Raw genomic sequence first — 16,040 nt, forward strand, 5'->3', positions numbered from 1 at the left:
AGCTTTTTATTACTTTTCATTAGATGCACTTTAAATACGAAATTCTCCTGTGGCATGCTGCACAAATTGTACCCGTGTGTTAATGGGTTTCTTGTTTTTCGATAGCTTTTTTTCCTTTGGTTTTAAAAGTCGTAATTTTCATATAATGTCCACCCCACTCCTTCCCCCTTCATTGAGAGCATTCCTAGTTCCTGTCAGAAATCCACCAGTTCTCCTGCAATTACTTAAATGTATTCACGGACTCAGTGGCTGTCTGAATCAAACGGAGAGCATTTTGTATTACGGGCCGTGGTATAGGCAGAAAGAGGCGGAAACAAGCCAATTTAATAACCTCTGGTCGCTCGAAGTTTCCTTACACTTTGCCCAAAAAATCTTAAAAGGCTGTAATATAGGGAATACAGGGCTTTTTATCACCTTCCCAAAGCCAGGGCCTGTCTAGGACCCAAAAGTAGTCCTTTAAGAATGTGTCTGAGCGAGCTCAAATACAGCACTGCTGGAGACACATCACTCAGGTAGGCATGTTGGATCCCTTTGATGCACAGCTCCACCACCCACATCTAGAGGCTATGGCAAGATGACAGGCAAGAGGTAATGGCACTTTCCAACTATTTATAGTATATTTTAAGTGTAAATTCTACATAAAAAGGCATCCAGGTGCTTAATTTGTAAAATATTAAGTGCCAGGGCTCTGACCAGGAGGCCACTGCAGCTTGCACCACCCATCGCCCTTGTGATCGCTGCCAAAACCACTACTAACCATCTCTCTGGCATGTAAATGCGACAGTTCAGATTATTCCAGGTCCCCAAAGCTAAAGGAATTGCTGGGGAGGCAGATATTGGCAATTTTTGTATGTGTATTGTTTTCCTAAACAACTGTTATACTGCGCATCTCTAAATTACATGAGGAGTGGCACCAGGTGGCAGACTGCCTTAAGTGTGGTGTTGACAATTAGGTGCTTGTGGCGAGCACCGGAAACCAATTAAGTGCCGGTGCTCAGCACAGGAAAGCACCAGCTCAAATGTGTTTTGGGCATGTTCTTTCTTTATTCCCCCAAAATCCTCAAAAATCCTTACTTACTAACTTACTTACTTACTAAGTAGGCAAAAGGACGAGATGTTGAGATAAATAGACAAAGGTGAGATACAGAGAGCGAGAAAGATCACTCTTCCCTGGGGTCCTTAGTAGTTTGGGACCCTGGGAAATTGCCCACCTTGCCTGTGTCTTAAAAAGAGATCGCTAAAATTGCAGGCACTAACACATCTCACAAACTCTACATAGAAAGAACCGAGACACCCTACTATCTATTGCACCCCTTGAACAAAAGCCGAACAAAAAAAGAATCTTTCGAGAACATGTTTACCTACAAAAAATCAGCAATTATTACGTCTCAATAAATATGAACCACCAGGTGGTTGGGTCAAACAGGAAATCATTCAGCTACAGCAACATTTATAACTAAGTCGAAGAAACAAAAAATGTAAGATGAACTAGATTCATGGACGGCCTGTTACTACGTTTTTACAGCATTTTTTATTGATTATGAACTAGATGCTAATTTCTAACTGCGTTTTGTTCCACAACTGTAGACCTTCTCAATCTGTAAATCATCTATTGCTAACTTTTAGACCTGAACTGATTTCAACCCCTATTGAAGTCTCCTACATGCTCGGATGCCATCATATCATTAGAATCCCTGACTTTGAGTATGTGATCCAAATTCACTACTGCCGCCATTCATCTTAATGGAAGTCTTAGCAATGGTCACAACTCTATAGGAACTTGAAAATACTGGCAGACCCTTCTTAACACCACAAACTTCTTCATTTTTACCCCGTCACCAATACACAACTCAAAATTCCTCACAACTCTATCTTTATCACACCACCATTTATCTTTTTCATGTGTGTCCTTTACTGTTCTCCTTGCGGATTCATATATATACTAATTTGCCGTTCTTTTAAAAACATTTTATTCGTAATAATGCCAGATTCAGCTTCTTCTGAGGCTTTCATGTCTTAAGGATCACAAATGGAGAAAAAAATGATTTTCCATGAGTCGCGCAATGATATGTCCAAAGTTTTTGTTTCAAATGCTTTTTAACTTTCTTGTGTCCATTGCATACTGTTTGCACACTTTCAAAAATGAATTTATGCACACTTTGAAACAAGCCATTATCTTTAGGTGTAAAAAGAGGTGTTGTTCTATACTGTGGTGGGTAGTGTTACAAACCTCATTTCAACCCACTCAGAAAACAGTCAACAACCACAATTACAAACTTCATGCCTTTCTTCTATGCTTGAAATGGACCAAAGAAGCCCGTGTTCCCATGATCCTTTTGGAAAATAAACTGAATGTGAAGGTGCTGACACACTCTACCATTTCTTAATAGAATTAAGGCACTGTTCACATCTATAAATAAAGTTATCTGCCATGGAATACACATACTGCCACCAATACACCTCTTGAATCAATTTGTTAGCTACAGTGTCAATTAAATGTCCAACATGGACAGTGTGGCAAATGGGTTCCGTCCATTTAATTCCCCATTATTTTTTGCTTACGACAACCCAGTTTTTGGACCTTTATTGTTGGTGAGTTTCACTGCTGGAGTCTCACACATGTCTATTCATGGTAATTGGACCGAGCCTGTTTACTAGTGTCCACCTGTTAAGATAAGGCTGCTACTGTGCAGTTAGGGCAAGAGCCACTGGTGTAATGATAGTTGAGGGGGCCCCTTTGCAAGGTGGTCGGAGGGCCCCCGCTCCGGATTTAATCTGGAGCTCTCAGGACTGAGTACACTGCTGAGGGGACCCCCTGCAGCTCAGGGGCCCCCCTGCACCGTGGAGGCAGCGGGGTCCCGTGCTACGCCCCTGGCAAGACCCACTGGGCTGGTTACACATGAATGTGCATGCATACATGCATGACTGTGCATTTTAATCTACCATTGTGTGCAGCCCAGTAGCTGCTCCCAGGTAGCCTGTTACAAAAGGGACTCTGCAACGATAGGGATTGACCTGGGGTAGAGCTTGTAGCATTAGTGGGCACTATGAGAAGATGTTTTGTTTGTAATGTAAATGTGTTTTTCTTGGAGCTGTGAGATGTTGTGATTGCAGTGATTTTAATTAATCAAGCAATACAAATTATATATATATATATATATATATATATATATATAGTGGGCACCCATAGGTCATCTGTAGTGGTTAATGGAAAAGACCTAGACTCCACTGCCCATGACAGGGGCTCTGCAAGGCAGTCAGGAGCCTCTGGGATTGGGAGTGCTGGCAGGAGAGTCTTTTGCCAGCTGAATGCGATGGGGTAGTGCAAACTGCCCTCACCAGCAGGAGAGGGGTATCAGGAGCCTGTGGAGCAGGCTGGCACAGGGAACCAGAAAAGTCAGTTCCTTGAAGAATGTACCACATTAGCGGCTGGGTGGCGTGCTGAAAAGCTCAGTTTAGCTAGGCCTGACCACCAGGAGCAAAGCAAGCCCAGGATGAAGGAAACTGGCCCCTCAGACCAGAGCTAAGCAACATTAGAGATCTGCAAATTTTTAAAGAAAAATGTATGTGGGGCTCCGTGTCATATTTCTCAAACTCCCCTTTGGACGAGCCAGAGCCCTGGGTGTGGGGTGGTGACTCGCTATTTGGTTAACACTCTGGGGAAGGGCTGTGTTTGGGGCTTCCTCTCTGTTCTCATTTCTTCCCCTAAGATCCCCATCCCCTAAGGCTCACAGAAAGGACTGGCCAGGCGTATCGCCTGCCCCCTCTTACCAGTGCATGAGTTGGGGCGAATTGCACCAGCCTGTCAGACCCCTGCCTGTGCTCCAGGTCAGAAACCTGAGGGTGTTCCAGGTGGGACTGAGCCACCAACCAACACAAATAATAAAGAAACCTGACCCCTGGCGCAAGGCCCACAGGATTAACCATGCAGGCAAACCTGTCATTAAGTATATATAGATCCAGCGAAGGAGCGTCCCATAATGCCCGCACATTTTAATATTTTATTGTGCTTGTGGTGCCCCAAGGAGGGGTAGGGGCACCACTAACTACTTACTCAAGTGTTGTGGGGAGTGCAGCAGCCCTGCAGGACCATTTAATAAATTATTTATTTATTTGAAAAGTTTTATAAAGCGCGAACATGACCGTTGCGGGTATCATAGCGCTGTATAACGAGGCAAAAGCATGAATAAACTCAGTACAATGGAGGTCAACACTGTCAGAACAACATGGAGTAAAAAACTCAAGGTCAGGGCCCTGGTAGTGGATTCAGTTACAGACAAGCCATAGAGTGCAAAAGATTTCCTGTAACATTCAGCAGAACAATCCTAAAGTGACTCAGAACAACATAGTAAAATAAAAGACAAATCTGTAGTTGGCCCAGCTAGGAGAGTCCTGGGGCATAATGGTTATTACCCCAGGGGACCTTTACAATAATTGTAAGCAGTTCTGAAGCTGGAGCTTTTGTTCTTGTGCCCTGGAGTGCAAGGATCTATAGTGGTTGGTCCTATGATTGCATTGTGTGGCTTTAAGCCAGTAAAGAAAGACTCTGACACATATGTTTGCAATTGTTTATAACATTAATGATTTATTGGTAGATGAATTTCCAAACATTGTAATGCATATACATATAAGGAATGCATTTCAATGTTTTAGGTTCACATTCAAAATGTTAAGATTTTGCTGAAAAGCAGACACCTAATAAAAAAATATGTTGTTGCATAGAGATGACACACAAAAAACCCTTTCATATTGATATACTTCTCTTTCCTGTTGGTTTTCCTCTGTGATATCACGAGGTGATGCAGCCCCTGCAGCAGTTCCAGCAACCTTGGTTCCAGTGCCGCTGGAACAAACTGGTGTTGGCTGGCAAGGTAGAAGAACCAATGAAGGACAGGCAGGAGAACTGGCAAATTCCCTTCGAGACTCCAGAGTGCGTCTTAGGTGGGATGATTGAGGGTTGGGGTTGTGGGTATTGTTTGTGCCCTGTGATCAGCCGTCTGTGTCCTGCACATTCTCTTGTCTGTATGGGCATGTCATCTGTTGATTAACTGGATACATAAAAAAGATAGTCATGTTGTTATGTGACACAGACAGTACTTTGTATTAGATATTGTAGAATACATTCATGAGGATTTTAAATATATCTGAAACAATGCGCATGAGTGTGAGAGGACGTATTGTACGTGAAAGGCAGATGCATAATTACTAGCAGTGTCAGATAGAACTTTGCTACAAGTCTCATTGAGCCAGATGTATTAAGGTAGCGGTTTGCGATTCCTTAAGGTAAATCATAAAACAGTATGTATGAAAGTGTGTTAAACACTTTCTGCGATTCCCAGTGGGTCGCAAATGACCTACCTCATGAATATTAATGTGGTAGATTTCAATTTGCGACACATTAGGAATCGCAAAAATCATAGGGATGGTGGGCTGCTGAGGTCAGCAGACCTCCATGTCTGTGATTGCTTTTATATAAATCAATCATTTTTTTTGTAACGCCGCCCATTTTCCTTAAAGGAAAATGGGATGCTTTACAAAAAGAAAATGAAATGTTTTTCTTTCATTTTTTAAGAGCAGGCAGTGGTCCGTGGGACTGCTGCCTGCTCTTAAAAAAAGTTTTTGCATACATTCACGAAGGGGAAGGGGTTCCTTGGAGACCCCTTCCAGTTTGCAAATGGGTTACCACCAACTTGAAGTTGTTGGTAAAATACTAATTTTTTGCAACCGCATTCACGGTCACAAAACATTCATACATAACGTTACTATTCGGTATTTGGAAGGGTTACCCCTTCCAAATATTGAATCGTAAACCCATTTTCTGATTTGGTAACAGGGTACGAATTGCAAAATAGGGTTTGATACATGTAAAAAGCCTTTTTTGTGTTTGTGAATGCAAAATTGGTTGATACATGTGGCCCATAATGCATTTCACTAGGATACATAAAAATGATATGCATGTGAATCATGCAAATTTTATTGTTAACTGTGATACGCCATTGGATACTGCATGATCTAACACAGTGCATGTGTCAGACACAATTTACCACTAAAGTGTAGATCCGAATGTTGCTGCAGGAACCATGTGAAACCCACCAGTCTCCTACATCAATAGTGCTGAACATGTCCAAGAATGTGCTTGATACTGGCTGTGAATAGGAGCAGATGAGGATATGAGAGAAGGCTCACAAAAGACATTGTTGGGTTATAGTCAGACAGCTCCTCTCTTTAAATGAAGGCTCTCTTGGGTTTTCTGCAATCAGTCATGAGTGACAGCTCTTTTATTCTAAACACAAGCCTATTGTTACTCTCTGTTCTCATATCAATTTCTTTTCCATGCAGTGTTTTCATTTACATGGATATGACATAATAGTACCACTATATAGAGTCTGAAGAAATCCCAGGAATCAGTCTAGGATCAGGTGCTTGATAGTGAATACTGATGGTATCAGCAGCACAGTACCTTTAGCGAGCTAGAACCAATGTCCAATATACAGTTGTTAAAACGCTACACTTGAGGCATCGAGCAGAAACAAAGGTTCAAAACAACGCAAGAGGGTCCCTGATTTACAGAATAGGTTTGGAGTAGTAAGCAGGGAAACTAAACATGTTAAAGAAAACAAGAACTTCTCCAACACACTGTATATAGCATATTGCAGTACATCAACAATATACAAGAAGCCAGGAATCTATCTAGTAATTTTGTATAAATTATTCACCTCATACAAAAAAATAGATTTCTTTTATATAAATTGGCTTTTTCTATACAATAACTGTATATATATATTCTTTTTTGTATATAAACCAGAACAACGGTACATACAGTAATGTAGTTGTGAGCACCCACAAGTACAGTCAATCAATACATGTTAGAAATATAATACTGCACAAACAAAGGAAAAACACACATAATAAATCACAAAGCACTAATAACAACAACCACAATAATCAGAAAAACAATTTAAACACTGGACAAAACAATATTTACATTACAAACAATGAGACAAGTCACCGCGCTCAGCAAATTAAAATCCACAATTGCCTTTCTAACCCCTCCCCCATCTCTCTAGGAGTTCCACAAGGATCCATACTATCTCCCTCTCTCTTTAACCTCTTCATGGAACCTCTCTCCCTCATTCTCAAACAAGCAGGGATTAACTATCACCTCTACGCTGACGATACACAACTCTACCATAAGATAAAAACCCATGCTGACATCCTCCACCTCAACAACACCCTCATCAAAATTCAAGCCTGGTTCCACTCGAACCATCTCAAACGTAACCCAAAAAAACCTGAAATTATTCTTTTCTCCCAAAAAAACAACCAGCTCCCCATCCAAAAGTGGATCACAGACCTTAACGCCCTCAATTGCTCCTTGTCCCTAGCCACCTCAGTCAAATCCTTGGGCATCTCCCTTGACAGCCGCCTAACTCTCAACGTACACATCAACAACTCTGCCAAAGGAGCCCTCTTTACCCTCCGTAACCTTAAAAAAATTAAGCCCTTCATCCCAATTGATGACTTTAAACTGGCAGTCCAATCGCTTGCTCTATCGCGCATTGATTGCGGAAATGCCATCCTCAAAGGAATTCCCAAAACCCACCTGGCACCTCTTAAATCTGTGCTCAACCTCGCGGCTAGGCTTATCACGGACTGCAAATGATTTGACCACATCTCTCCCGCCCTTAAATCCCTTAAATGGCTCCCCATTGAAGGTAGATCCACATATAAAACTGCCTGCTTACACACAAAATCCTCCACCAATACACACCGACATACCTCTCCAACAAACTGACCAAAGCAGGCTGCACGCGATCACTGAGACGCTCCAACACCCTCCTACTTATCCCCCCCTTCAGAAAAAGAATTCCACTCAGTCACGCTCCTTTTCAGGCAATGCCCCACTTATTTGGAATGCCCTCCTAAAAGACCTCCGCTGTAACCAGTCCTACCCCAGCTTCAAAAAAGAACTCAAACTTCTTCTCCTTAATAAATACTGGGGTTTCTAATCGCTCCCTGGTAGCCTCGCCCCTCTGCATCACCCCGCCTAGCTGCTCCGCATATGACTTGTGACCACCCGCCTGGCCAACTCCCTTTCCTTCTATCTGATCACCTTACCTCCCCTCCTCATGACCCTCAGTTCTCTTGCATGTTTTGTTTTTTTGTATACTTAAGTGAGGCTTCCTGCCAAACTGTGACCGCTATTTTGTATTAATCATAGTGTCTAGCAATTTGTTTTTACTCTCTTATCTAGATGTCATGTATCCTATGTGGACTTGCTCTTTTATTATTCCATTGTCTGTGATATACACACTGTACCTGTATGGAAACACCTTGTAAAGCGCTCTGATACTCCTGGGTCCAGCAAGAGCTATATAAAACCTCTTAAATAAATAAATAAAATAAATAATACAAAGGAGTAACTGCTCAATTGTGTAGATATTGGTGACAATATAGAATGTTAACTCAAACTGACAGAAAAATGCCAACGCGCATTTTGGTAGTTAGCCGTGGATGATAGCAACCTTCATCAGGGCGCTGTCTGTGCAAATATCTCCTGTGGCAAGAGGCCATCCATATTCCTTAGAATCATATATAACTGAGCACTAAAAAAGGGGGGCTCACAATCTTCACAATCCCTAGTTGTGGAAAAGATATCCAGTAGGTATCAAGTAACAGCAGTAAGCCGCAGTTATAGGAATCATATAACTGCGGTATCCGGGTCATGGGAGGAGACGAGAATGGGAAGGAAAATAATGAATTCCCACCTGAATTCTAATACTGCTATATCCCTACGGAAATGGATTCAAACAATGTACCATTAAGTCGGCCAGATTCGATGGACCATAGAAATAATGGCCTTAAAGGGACACTTTTCTCCAAGGGAGACGAGGTATTTCAGACATACAAGACTTGCAAACGAAATTGGACAAAAAACGCATCTCCTCCCGGCAGCGTTCCTGCCCGTTTGGGCAGTGTTATATTTCTAACATGTTTTGATTAACCGTACTTGTGGGTGCTCACAACTATATTACTGTATGTACCATTGTTCTGGTTTATATACAAAAAAGAATAAATATACAGTTCTTTTATAGAAAAAGGCAATTTATATAAAAAAAAATATATTTTTGTACGAGATGAATAAATTATATAAAAAATACTAGTCTGATTCGTGGCTCCTTGCAGAAACAAAGATTCCCTCATGATTTGTAAATACCTCTGCAGGTTAAACCCCTCCTGAAGAAGCCCTTTGCTGACCCCAATGAGCTAACAAATTACAGCACCATCTTGCTGCTACCCTTCCCTGCCAGGGTCCTGGAGAAAGCCATCAATCACCAGCTCACAGATCACCTGGAAGGAAACAACCTACTTGAGGCCTCCCAGTCCAGCTTTCACAGCACCGAGACTGCCTTGATTGCAGCGCCCGACCACATCAGATCCAGCCTTGACCGAGGTGAGGAAGTAGCCCTGGTCCTCCTCAACCTCTCAGCGGTCTTCAACACAGTATTCCACCACACCCTCATCACCAGACTCCACCACATCGGAATCAGGGGATACGCCAGAAGAGATGCCAGTTCCCGTTGCTGACCCATGCTTAAAAAGCCCATCACAACTCCGGACCTTCCTACATCAACCACCACCTGACCTTCCACCAACCTGCCAGACAACTCCAATCTGCCTCCCTCGCACCAGACACCCGCATCCGTTGGAGCTGCAGTGGAGGTTGTTCTTTCTCCTACCTTACTGCCAAGTCCTGGATTGACCTCCCACTTCACCTTCAAAACTCACCTTCACTCGCCGACTTCAGTAAGGGACTCAGGACCAGGCTCTTCGACCAGAGCTCAATGGACCTCAGTGCTTGGAAACCAGCAGGGTGATAAGCCGCTCTAAACAAATACTACCTGATTGAGTGATTGATTGAAAGCACAAGAGATTGTTTTTACAGCACAACTTAAAAGGACAAGGCAGAGATCCAGTATTTAGGTGTAAGGGTTAGGTCAAGAATCAAATATTAGTTTCCCAATTCAAACAAATAAATCTGCCTCTCCCTAAAGACTAGCCTGAGGCTTCTGAAGACAGTGCTGGACGAGGTCAAGGAGTTCCAAGGACACAATGAAATTCTTGGAAGAGCCACAAGCAGAAACCTTCAGGGGAGATTAGCTCCATCACCGGCTTGAAGACTGTTTCAGTTGGACAGCCAACTATACAGGGGAAGACCAGAACACATGAAGAGGAACACAGGTGAAGAGCAGAGCCTAATCAGAGGCTTCCTCTCATTAACAGCGAGGAAATCCAGGCATTTGACCATGACCTGCGTGTGGCTTTTATAGACTGTGGGATCGTTAAACTCTGCTGTAGCGCCTCAAATCCCTGGCATCTTCAAATCCTGCAGCAGATCGTCAAATCCTGGGATATTGGAACCCTGTAATAGATTTTCTAATCTCACAGTAGACTGCTACAAGTGCCCTACTGTCACAGCAATTGAGGTCCCTGCATGGGGACAGGATAGGCTGTGATGGCGGGGACAACTGGGAAGCACAGATGTGGCAGCCACAATCCAGTGAGTCCTGTTACAGCTGTGTGGACATCATCCTAAGTGGCAATGCCCCTAAGCAAGAGGTGGAGCGGGTGAAGAATAATGCCTAGGACCAGAGATAGATGCTAGTGGGGATGAGCACCTGTGGCAAACTATGACAGCATGCCTTTTGGTGACATATTTAATTTTTTATAATTGTGTTTGAAATGTATGCAATAAGTTAGTGTTTGTGGAGTTGAAGATTTATCACTGTCACTAACTACAATGATAGCATCAGGATACAGGGTAGATTCAATGACATCCTCCATCAGGGTTGGTGGGGTCTTTGTAGCTAATATATACAAATAAACAGGAGGGGGGAGGTAGAGTAATAGAGAAGGATTCTTACTCCACAGACTTAGTTGCATAAACAAAAGGAATCCAACTAGGGGTGTTAGGGAAGTGTTCACCACAGTGGTATGGGAGCACTTAGTGTTCTGTAAAATATCCCTCACACACCAAAAGGCCCCTTGGTGTCATGCTTCATCATAGGGGTCTTCGCACCCCTCTAAAGGAATGCGGCGTGCTACGACCTACGACTACGTGGGAGCACTTTCAGTTATGACTATATGTGATGCATGTGATTGGGGATATTTTATGTGAGTGGTGGGATTTTAGTGAAAAGATTAAAAAATACCTGGCTCGTGGGTATATTAGAACATTTTTTTTTATTCATAAAATAAAAATGTGATTGCACCTGTCTGAGCTACCCGGTACCAGGGTGACCATTATACCTTTTTCTTTTTCTTTTCTCAGGTCATGCAAATTGCATTAAACTTGAGCCAAACCGCTGTAGGCACATTGTAGCCTTTAGTTCTATACACATATTTATTTATCTATTTTTTCACTTTTTGTCATTAACATAAATACATTTTTTGTAACAAAACTAGTGAAACGTGAGTAAGGTGGGGAAGTTGTGCCCCTGTCCTGAAGAAGGAGCTCTGCCTCCGAAACATGTCGACGCACACATGAGGTACTGGCCATTAACACGACAGGTTTAACCTCGCACTTCACTTCTTTTAATAGTACCAGCCCGGGGTTATGAATAAAACATTTTTTTCTAATATACCCACGAGCCAGGTATTTTTTTTTTTAAACTATTTTTATTGGCTTTTTCATCAGTGTAACAGTACACGTAAAATTCGTTTTCCTACATGCAAAAACATACAGTAGCGTCCTCATTTTACACATGCAATACAACATTTGGTGATCGGTGAGCGTCGGCAATCATGTAGTACAATATACGTGCTGACAGTAGATATGTGGGCCTCTGGATGTACCTCTACCTGGGTATAGGTTGTATGGCACGTGTTTAAAATACAGTTCGGCAATCAACCTTTATATCAAGAAATAATAGTCTATCCTCTTTGTTTTCACCACTCATGCATCTATGGCCTTTACGTCAGTTCTATGCCATGGCTCTCGCACTAAGGACTTGTTGTCAGTTCAGACACCTCTTGCGGGGGTTCACATAGGTTTCCCCGGTACTCATTCCATTTCCCCCAAACTTTGGACAATTTTTTGGGACATCCCCTATGTACATATACCGCCTTTTCTGCCACCATCGCCACATCCATGTCATTACCCCATTGTGATCTTGAGGGTACTATGCCGGATCCCCATTTTCTCGCTGTGTTCCGCTTTGCAAGTGCCATGCCCAGTGTTGCCCAGGTCTGTAGCCCTCGGTTTAGATCCGTGGGCAGCCAAATATTTAATATGCAACACCTCGGGTCAAGTTGTATTTCTACCCCGCCTGCTCTTGAAATTTCAGACAGTACTTCTGACCAGTATGTTTTTATTCTGGGACAGTCCCATAGTATATGAAAGTATGTTCCCGGAAGTCCGCAACCTCTCAGGCACCCAGGCTCTGGGACGTGTCTCAATTTGTGTAATAGAGTGCGGGAATAATAGATTCTGTGTAGTATCTTCAGTTGTACGAGTTTAAGCCGAGACGGTATGGAGGCGTCTCTTGCTGAAGCTAGTGCGTATAACCAGTCTTTGTTGTCTGTCTCCCAGTTCTACCTCCCACTTGCTACGGAGAACCACTGTGGGGTCTGGAAGATTATTTACCAGCTTACGGTATGTTAGTGAGATTGCTTTCTAGCCAGGTATTTTTTTTTATCTTTTCACTAAAATCCCACCACTCACATAAAATATCCCCAATCACATTCACCACATATAGTCATAACTAAAAGTGCTCCCGTGTAGTCGTAGGTCGTAGCACGCCGCATTCCGTTAGAGGGGTGCGAAGACCCCTATGATGAAGCATGACACCAAGGGGCCTTTTGGTGTGTGAGGGGTATTTTACAAAACACTAAGGGGTATATTACCAACAACAACCGATAATTTTTGTCTCTAACTTGTTTAGAGACAAAAATTATCGCCGCACATCGGCGATTTTTATCGCAGATAAACCTTGCTATTAGCAAGGTTTATCGCAAATGCGATAAAAAACGGCCGCAATGCATGAATATCGCTGAAAAGTCAGCGATATTCATGCATTATCGAGCAAATGCTCTTAGCCATGTTATCCACCTCCCATTGGATAACATGGTGAAGAACTGCTCAGGGCAGGTGTTAGCTTTTGGAGATATTCGCGCTTAGCGCGAATATCTCCAAAAGTTGGTAATAGGAGATAGCGATGTTAGCGACTGTTTCCAGTCGCTAACATCTTGGCACGCCCACTTTGCATGTCATTAGTGATAAATATCACTGACATGCAAATCGGGGCCCAAGATGGTCGCTATCTCCTATTAGCTGTCACTAACTGGTGTTAGCGACAGCTTGGTAATAGGGAGATAATTTTATCTCCGCTTTCTTGGCTTTTAAAGCCAAAAAAGCGGAGATAAACCCCTTGATAATATACCCCTAAGTGCTCCCATACCACTGTCGTCTTCATAGCTAACCCACCCCCAATACCAGCTGTTTCTTTCCTTTCACTGGCTAGTTTTTCCCTGGTCCTGATGCACAGGTCATACCATTGTTTAAAAAATCTCCTTAATGCTTCCAGTGGAAACTTTTGTTTGCTTTTTTCCCCTCCCTTTTCTCGTTCTGCCTCCTGGTTTTGACATTTTTCTTAACTCTCTACATTGCTCTCACCCTGCTCCTAACCTGTAACCTACTCTGGTTTACAATGTCTTAGGTTTGGGATACATGCTGCCTGGGACATCATCACTTGCTACCAGTGCAACATTTGCAATTTGGAACACCCAATTCGCAATTTTCAATTAATACTGAATCATAAATTGAAAATCAATATAGTGCAAATGTGAATCCTAATGATTGACTATGTGGGACTGATGGTGCTTCGCACATATCCAATCGCAATTAGGTACTTGCGATTTGCGACTTCATTCCAAATCTCAATTTCAAGCGTTAGTACATCGGGCCCTTAGTTGAATATCGCACTGGCATCAACCAAAACCACATTCATACTTTAACTACAAAAAGAGATTAATTCTGGAGCTTCTACAATTTTCTTTATAACATTCTTAAATATACCTTCAAATTTTCTATCCAACTAAAACTTTACAGTCTTCTTCAAAAGAACGTTCAAGGTATCAGTTAATGAGGAAAAACATTCAACAAATTGGTTATAGCACTTACAGGCATTAATAAAGTTGCTCTTCAGTCTCAAGAGCAGGCTACTATTAAATAGCATTAATCATTCTTTGAGTTTATTACCTTGTTTGGTAGTGCTCTTCTCTAAATTATACAAGTTCATTGGCTAAGCATGTACATATATTCATCTGTCAAAGTCATACCATTCTTTTGAATAATTTGGAGTATCTCTCCAAACCCTTTTCCACCATACTCTTATGTATTTGCAAAAAAATAAACTATCTGGTTGGCACCAACGTCCTCCTTGCTTCTAAACAATGCATTCATTAGTGTGAAATACGACGGCAACCAATGCCAAAGCAGATGGCATTTACAAATATCTGAATGCACTGTCAGTAATGAAGATGGGAAATGTGGGCACTGTGGTCTACTTGATGGTTCATGGTGTGAAGATCAAGAGTTGCAAACAAATTAACATTTGCAACTATGGTAAGCACATCCTGGATTCTTGAAAGAAGATGCCAATCTACAAGAATCTGCTTGTTGAGTGATCCAAGATCCCCACACTATCTCAATTTGTTTCCCTCTTGAGGCTATATTGATAGCGGTAACCCAATATGGACAGCCAGCTGCTTCACCAATAAGCTTTGTTACACATTATTAAATCCATACCAATATAATAAAAAGAGAGAGCCCAAACCGTTGAGGCGGGTAAGCTCCGGAACCACAGAGTCGACCGGAACACCGCATACAGATTCGGAATGGCGAGTATAAGCAGATGGGCATAGGCTATGCACCAGCCCTACATATACATTACAAGGGAAAAAGACCGTTAGGGACAAAGTGGTCTGTTGTGGGCGTGGGCGTTGTGCTGTAAAGCGAAAGTAGTCCATTGTGGGCGTGGGTGTTGTGCTGTAAAGCGATGGGCGTGTGCTTGAAGTGGGCGTGTCGTGCGGAGGATAGCGTTCTGGGGCGCTGTGTGTCGTCTAAGTGCACCACGCCGTGTTTGTGGAGTGCGTATTGTGCATGCCATGACCGATCAGGGGCGTCGGCGGGAGCGGACACACACGTTCGCCTCCCGCGGCAAGGACACAAAACCGCAGAGCAAACGCTCACCTTCAGCGCAAACGCGAAAACGATTGACGGATTCTGAGCGTCCACACAGACGGAACTTCTGCGCATTCATCTGCGGGTGCAGAGGCGCTTGAGCATCGCTGGGGCGCTATTAAAAATGTCACGGACTGTTGGTGACACACGCACAGCATCGCATGACCGCTGTTGGACACTGTGAGGCCAAGGGGCACAACTGGATCCACACATGCTAAACGTTGGCGCTGCAGAGGCACCTATAACTGTGGCGCTTCCTCACACTGGCTGGACAAGCGGAGGCACATGTTCGGCTGCAATGGACACCTAGCGTTACCGTGTATGCACTGCTCGACTACACAGGTAATAAAACTTTCTAGACTTTCATTTTCATCCCCGGACAACGTCGGGGCGGGCCGCTAGTCTTCAATAAATCACTAAAATCCCCTTCTTTATCTTATCTTATGAACGAACCCCTTTGCGCTGCCGATTTCTTAATAAAATAACTTTGAATCTTGTTAATAAAGATAGAACTCCCACATACCTCTGTGAGATCTGCAAAGAACAGAAGAGTGAGAAAGATTTTCAACTTGTAAAAGGGCTTTTGTAGTTTTATTTAGTAGATAATTTCGTATCATTTAGTAATAGTAGATATTTTTCAGTTGCAAACCATGTTATTTGTGAATCGGAAGCTTTGTGGCTGCAAAAATCCTTTGTTTATCGTGCCCCTAATTGGTAAATGTTAAAAATTCTACCTGTGTTTGCACTTTCCAGCTTACCTTCCCCACTCAACAAGCTTCATTTCACTTCATTATGC

Source organism: Lissotriton helveticus, chromosome 11 (genome assembly GCF_964261635.1).
Source record: "Lissotriton helveticus chromosome 11, aLisHel1.1, whole genome shotgun sequence".
Classification (NCBI taxonomy): domain Eukaryota; kingdom Metazoa; phylum Chordata; class Amphibia; order Caudata; family Salamandridae; genus Lissotriton; species Lissotriton helveticus.